Genomic DNA, 7,341 nt, shown 5'->3' with positions numbered 1-7,341 from the left:
TTATTTTCCCCCCAAAGAAAAAAAAAAAAAAAAAAAAAAAAAAAAAAAAAAGATTTAATCCTGTATATAAGGTTTTATTACTCCCACCACACTAAATACTTTTAAGGGTTAATGTGCCCACTAGCTCTCCAAAGTATACAAAATTATACAGAGAAAGTAAACAAAGTCACTGACCATTATGTAAGGTCAATAAATACCCTCTGTCTTATACCCTGGAAGAGATACTACTAAACAGTCTAATTTACAATTAAATAACCTAAAATGTTGGCAGAAGCATATTCTAAACACCAGTTCTTATCAAATCAAGAGGTTTCCGGGATCATTAATCCTTGTATTTCATGCTGGTCATTTTATTAAGTTTATAATGCATACACAGTTACATAATTAAAACACTGAGAAATCTGTGAAACATTCATTAAGTATAATTGTGTAAGCGTAAATCATGGTCTTGAATTAAGAAAGTACCAAAAGCTTCACAATAATAACCAATACTGTATTTTGAAATGACTGGGAAAATAAACTTTGGGAAGAGGTCATTTCTATCTCCTTAGTGTCTAATCTGCTCTACAGGGTTAAAAAAAATAAATAAAGCAACTTACAAGTGAACTGTAGTGTGGCTTATCTGAGAAAAACAATGTAAAATGAAGAGTCTAGAAACGTCGGAAATGTTGTGCAAGAGCTGTTCTTTTGGCTAGGAGTAGCGAGCACGCTATAAAATGCTACTGCCTCCATTCTTCCTCTTTCCTCAAATGATTAAAAAGTTCCCAGTCCCAGTGTTAACCTGTGCGCCACAGCCATACACATACACACTCAGCATCTTGGCTCGACACAAATCAGTAACCAACCCGAGTGCAAACTGGCGTGGCTGGAGAAGCAGAGACACCCTAAGGATGTGGAACATTTACAAGGAGAAAGGGACAGGGCCATCATTCCCTTCGTGTTCCCATCTCCTTTCTGGCAGAGATTTGCAGATTCCACCACTAGAGTTTGGCAGCTTCACAATGGGGCCGCCTTCTCAAGGTCTGACTGCCGCCCGCCCGGAAACCCCTTTCCTCCGCTTTCCACCTGGCCCAAAGTTCACCCGCGACAGGTGGGGCGAGGGCGGCGATGCCCAAGGACATCTGCCGCTTTCGCTTCTGGCCAGCACCCGGCCCGAATCCACACGCGCGCCCCCGGCCACGGCCGGTCTGCCTGCCCCCGCCAAACCGGCAGACACGCAGCGGGCGCTGGCTGCGGGTTCCCGGACGGCCTCGCCCCCCAGACTGCTGCGCGGACGAGGAGGGCAGGCGAGATAAGGCTGCCACGGATTGCCCCGAGGTGCTATCTGGCCCGGGCAGTCGCACCCGGCGCTCGGCCCGGGCAGGCAGCCAGAGGCGCAGCAGGCCCGGGAAGGACCTACTTCTTAATGGGGCCCCCAGGCCCGCTGCCCCGCGATGAGGCCACGGCGGCGGATGATCCAGCGTGCGCGCCAACGCGCGCCGACTTCCGCACCGCCGCACCGCGGGAGACGCGTAATGGGTCGTCGAGTCCCGCACCTCCCCGGCGAGCGCACGCCGCGCGCACACGGGGGCGCACGCCCCTGCACCCTCACTCACACGCGCTGCACACTCACGGCGTCTCCGACCCCACCCTGGACCAAGAAACTGCGGGCTCCCGGCACCCCGCCAGGGCCCCACCCAGTCCACCAGACTCTACCCCCCTGCTCGGGCGCCGGCGGACCAGACCGCTGAGGCCAAGGGCCGCTGAGGCCGCCCGCCGTCCATCCCGGAGGCCTGCCCGGTCAGGGTTCCTCAGCACCGCGCGGGCACCGCGCGCCCGGCCCCGAGACGAGGCAGGGAGGAAGGGGCGGCGCCACGACTGGGGCTGGCACCGAGGACCGATGACTGGGGCAACCCCCCTAACCCACGCACCCACCCACCCATCATCATAATCACCACCACCACCACCACCACCACCTTTTCTGCAGCACAAAAGGTTGCAGAAGGAACCGCCGTCCCCGTCAACCTACCAGTGGCCCACAGCTCGGCCGCCTCCGCCGTGCTTGGGGTCGCGGAGACTGAGACAAGGGCTCGGGAGGCGCAGGGCTGCGGCGTCGAGGTCCGGGCTGAGGCCGCCAGCCGAGCCAGCCGGGTACCCTCTCCGCTCCCACCGCGCTCGGCGCCAGCTACGGCCCGGCGTTGTCCCCGCCTCCTTCTCCTCCTCCGCCGCCGCCGCCGCACGCCTTCCCGCCCTCCTCCCTCTGGCTGCAGAGGCGCAGCCCGTCAGCGCTGAGCCCGCCTCCTGCGCCCAGCTCACACACCCCGAGGAAGGGCGGACCCGAGAGAGAAAGGCGCTCGGGAGCTGGAAGAAGGGGGCTGGGGAGAGGGGAGTGGAGCTGCCGGCTGCGGTGGTTGAGGGGGAGGGGGAGGAGGGGGAGGAGGAGTCGTAACCCCCCCCTGCCCAGTCCAAACCCGCGCCCAACAATTCAAGTGCTCCCACTCCAGGCCTGGCAACACTCAAGTTGCCCCAGTTATGTGTTGTGGCGATGTTTGTCATTGGTGAGTCTCCGCTTTAAGGACGCAGCACTGAGCTGAAGTAGAGAAGACTAGAAGCCCATGAAATTACAAATTATAGGGTCAATCTTAGAAAAATGCTAAATATCTAGTGAATGTGGGGAGGAGGGTAAAATTCAGAATCTGATTTGATTAGCCCCTTTTTGAATCCTCAGACTTGATCTTTTCCATTCTTGTAAGAAATTCTTTCCTTTGATCATTCTTTCCTATTCTCGATTTATGTACATCTCTGCCAAACCGGTTATCAAACTCAGAGATAAGAATAATTACGGACATTTATTTAGCCCTCACTGTGTGCCAGGCCTTTTTACATGCATTTTCTAATTTACACTCCTCAACAATTCTGTAAGAGAGTGACCAATTATGATTCGCGTTTTAAAGATGCAGAAAATTTAAGTAATTTCCTCGAGGTCACACACACGGAGTTAGTGGCTGAGGTGGGTTTGAACGCAGCCAGAGGAACCCCAGAATTGTTTATAAATGATGATAATTTGTGTTCCAGTCTCAATCCAAGAGAGTTTGTTGTTCTTCCTTTTTTTTTTTAAGAAAATGCTTTATCTGAACATAAAAGGCATAATCTTGGTGTAAATTAATACAAAGGTAAACAAATATTGATTCACACTTGTTCCAAAATCTATATATGCCCCTGAAACTATAAACACAAATCTGAACACCCTTATTTCAACAGCGATGTCTGGAGGCTCCTCAGCTAGAAGACATTTTATACTACTTTATGTGCCCTAAAATACGTATGGGAAGATTATAAAACAATTTTAGGAAAACATAAATTATTTCTAACAGATATGTGTAACTTCTCAAATATAGAACCTGGCACGATGTAGTATGTGTTAAATGAATAAATGAATGGGCTTTTTTTTCGTCAGTACTTTAGGAGAACACTGAAAGTTATTTCAGACTATAATCTGTTTGACACAGTAGTATATTGTTCTGATGATCAGTTCTCATAAAACCACCTCCAAAACGTGGTATATTTTATATTCAGAAACTTACTTTCATTCTGTTCTGTCTGAAATCTTGTAACCTTTTCAGAAGAATGCCTTGTACTTGCCCTTTGCTCTGAAAGGTTGTCAATGTTCTTTAGCCAAAAGCAGTAAAGTTCTGATTTGCCTTTAAATTTATGAGGCTCAAGGCTAGCTCTCTTGAGGGGCATTGTGTCCAAATTGCCTCCCTCCCTGGGTGGTGCTTTGTTCTCCCATCCTACCCCTGACTCATCACCCAATCAAAACTTCAGTCAGTTCTTGAGTGTCACAAACACCCAATAAACCAATTCACCAGGTAGTTAATGGCTGATAATAGCTTTATGTGTGGCCCCTCCTGATGTGTCTATGCCACCTAAAGACTCTGCCTGGGTACTGTCTTAATTCAGATCAGTTGTGGCTTGCAAGGACGTGGCTGAAGAGCGGAATCGGGGTGGGGGTAATGCAGAAGCCCAGAACAGAGCTCTTCCATGTTCTGTGAAGATCTTTCAGTCTACAAAGAAAAATGGCATGCTTATAAAGAATTAGGTGCAAATGTACCATAGATAGACCTTGTGGTCTGAAAGGCCTTCTGAACCTGGGGAGTCAAGACACTCCATCTCAAATGCCCCTTTTGTAAGTTACATCTTTGCCTCAAGTCTCCTTCCCAGAAAAATCACTTTAAAATGATGGCTGTCTGGAATTCCCTACCGGTCCAGTGGTCAGGACTCCACGGATTCGATCCCTCGTCGGGGAACTAAGATCCCACAGCACAGGGCGCAGCCAAAAAAAACAAACAAACAAAAAATGATGGTTGTCTGGGAAAGATTATACATTGGTTTAAAGAGCATCACCTAGCAAACAGTCAGTTTGAGAGAACAGGATAGGTAGATTTGATAACAACATAGTGGGTATAAAACAGAAATTACAAAGCCAGGTGTGCAAGAAATGCCACATCACCACTTTTCTTTAAATCCACTTGTTTCAGGCAGGGGCTAACAGGGAAAATAGAGATCATTTCAAATTTTTACAAAGACAATTGATGCAAGGAATTGATAACACAGGCCACGGAAGAACTCAGAAGCTAAGCAGGGGTTGACAAGGTAATCCAGAAATTAGCAAGTGCAGCTCCTAACTGGAGAAACAAAGGGAAGAGGCAGGGTTACTGGAGCCCAGGGGTCACCCTGATGGAAGCTGTAGCCACAGAGGAAGAGACAGCTACTGCCAAGGAAGCCTTGGTTATGTAAATGCTCTGTATCCTGGTTGTGCTATTGAACTATAGCATAGTATTGAATATAGTATACTATATTGAACTATAGTTGTATAGTATAGAATACTATATAGTATTCTACTGTAAATTACCAATGGGGAAATCTGGGTAAAGGGTATATGGATCTCTCTGTATTACTTCCTATAACAGCATGTGAACATACAATAACATGTTCTTAAAAACTGAAGGAGTTTAAAAGCAACACATCTGCATATTTAGAACATATCTAGAACATATTTAGAAGCATAGCCAGGAAGAGAACAATATTAGTTGCTCCTAGGGAGGAAAAGTTGATGGCTGGGGAACAGAGGTAAGAGGTCAACCTTTTACTATATATTCCTTTGTATATTTTGAATTTTCAACCATGCAAAATTAATGCCTAGTCAAAAAATAAAATTTTAAATACCAGTTTTTAAATTCCTCAACCAATCAAAGCTTGATGCTTTCCAATCGTTAACAGTCTTGATTACACTATTACTTTCTATTCAGAAATTATATAAAGTGGCTTTTTTACCTTTCTAATCATTAACCTACTACAGTATTGCAATTTCTTGTTACTCCTGAACACTTAGCCAAAATCCTTATCTTTTTTAATTAAGAAGATTCACTTCTGTATACTCAATCCTTTCCAGAATAAAAAGAGTTTATGGAAAAATCTTTTTTCCTATTTGTTACTATTGCTGTGAACTATCTGCACATTTATGGGTCAACTGACCCATACCTACTTTGTCATCGAATTACTTTACAAGATACGATGTGATAAAATCAAGATAGCCTGGACTTTGAAATCATGCAGTCCAGGATTTCTAGCCACGTGACCTTGTTCAAATTATTTAACCTACCAAACCATATTTGCTTCCTCATCTAGAAAACAAACATAATAATACCCATTTTTCCAGATTGCTCTGAGTATTAATATAACCTATATACAGTACCTAAGACTCAGAGCTAAAATTATTGAAAGCAAAAAGCTTAGATGCAAAAAACAGAGGTCTACCAAAATAAGGGTGGGAATATTTTATGGACACATATCTCAGAAAACAAGGGCAGGAAACAAAGTACAGCCAACCTTGTGGAAACTTGAAAGTTAGCAGGACCTTAGAAGTCTTTTCTCTCTATCAGAGGCTTCATGGTCTGTGTCTCTGTTATATTCAGCTTCTCCTCCAAGAACAATATTGGGGAATAGAAGCTCCTACAACAAGGAAGTACTGGGTGCTATGGAAGTCTGTGGAAGGGGCACCTAATCTCACCTTGATGAAGCCATTTTTTAAGTAACACCATGATGATATTCATCTTATAGAGAAAGGACATCTTTAGAATATCTGAGACGAGGTAATGTCACATTTTTCTGTTATAATGTGGCAGATACATATTGTTTTCTGTAGATCCTCATGCTTCTATTTATAGTCATTGCTGGCTCTTTCATAGAAATTTTTTCACTGGTACCTATAAACATATGGTTTCCTTGAGCACAATATTTAAAACCACGGTTCTCTGACATCTCCAGCAAGTGCATATCCACCTTTCTTGTTCTGCTTGCCTTGAAAGGATTTATGGCATAACCCATTCATTTAATTGATCTTCTTTAGCATCTGTTTCCACCTCTAAAATGTAAGCTCTGTGAAGGTAGATATTTTTATTCCTTTTATTTACTGCTATATTTCCTAGCCCCTTAAATGTTCCTGGTACAGATTAAGCACCTGGTAAATATTTGTTGAGTGGAAAAAAAGAATTCCTCCATTTCTCATTCATCATAAAGAGACCTCCTCATTGTTGTTTAGATATTTATATCTTAGTCTTTCAGAGATCTTATAATGTATTACGTTAATTCTAGATTTAATTCTCAAATTTCCTTTCAGAGGTGTTCCTCTGAAGTCTTCAACTTTTTTTCATTTAATTTATTTGTTAACTCAGGCTATCCAATGAAAAACCACTTCTACATCTTTGGACTACCAATTATACTTTTTTCCAATTTAATGACTGTGCAGTTATTAGGTCTTTGAGGCTCAACTCCAAACCCAGGCTTCTTCACTCTGCTCTGCGATGCCTGGCCTCTGCAGACATTTCTGCTTTGCCTGGTGAGCTCTGCCAGGACTTTCTGATGAAGTTCTCTTGATATTGTTCTAGATCAAATATGTCATTGAAAATATATGATTGAAGATGATTTTATTTTCTGGATTATACTCTTTGGAGGAGGGGGATGGAAACTAGGGCAAAACAAATCCCTGTGAGGAGTGGCAATAGAGTTTTACTAAAAGGAGAGGGGTGCACATTGAAGGTAAAGAAAAAGAAGGCAGGAGAGCAAGACAGACATGGTAAATGGATGTCACCCAGGGTGTCGGTGGTGTATATGCCTAGTTACCTAGAAAATGGTTCCCTCTGCAGGCAAATACTTTGTGATTATATGATGCTAAACATGTATATTAATTGTATCACAGTTTACTTGGGGATCATTCAAGAATGCACAGCAGGGCTTCCCTGGTGGCGCAGTGGTTGAGAGTCCGCCTGCCGATGCAGGGGACACGGATTCGTGCCCCGGTCC

The 7,341-nt window shown here is 44.7% G+C and overlaps 1 protein-coding gene across 6 annotated transcripts in view; it reads right to left on the bottom strand.

The window, feature by feature from the left end:
* Positions 1–7,341, bottom strand: part of MACIR (macrophage immunometabolism regulator) — a 26,366-nt gene that overhangs the window by 16,487 nt on the left and 2,538 nt on the right. For 2 of the 6 annotated variants that reach the window (XM_024739715.1, XM_024739721.1), the window contains exon 1: positions 2,009–2,171. The exons of 1 other annotated variant lie outside the window; for it this stretch is intronic. The gene's annotated coding sequence lies outside the window, so the exon portion shown is untranslated. Of the gene's footprint in view, positions 1–599; positions 970–1,595; positions 1,647–1,695; positions 1,748–2,008; positions 2,172–7,341 lie in introns of those variants that run through there. 3 more of the 6 variants (XM_024739719.1, XM_024739716.1, XM_024739717.1) reach the window with 3 other exon arrangements.

The sequence above is a fragment of the Neophocaena asiaeorientalis genome, unplaced genomic scaffold (genome assembly GCF_003031525.2).
Source record: "Neophocaena asiaeorientalis asiaeorientalis breed wild unplaced genomic scaffold, Neophocaena_asiaeorientalis_V1.1 scaffold146, whole genome shotgun sequence".
NCBI classification, from domain to species: domain Eukaryota; kingdom Metazoa; phylum Chordata; class Mammalia; order Artiodactyla; family Phocoenidae; genus Neophocaena; species Neophocaena asiaeorientalis.
The sequence above is the reverse complement of the archived record's forward strand: the minus strand, read 5'-3'. Positions and strand labels throughout refer to the sequence as shown.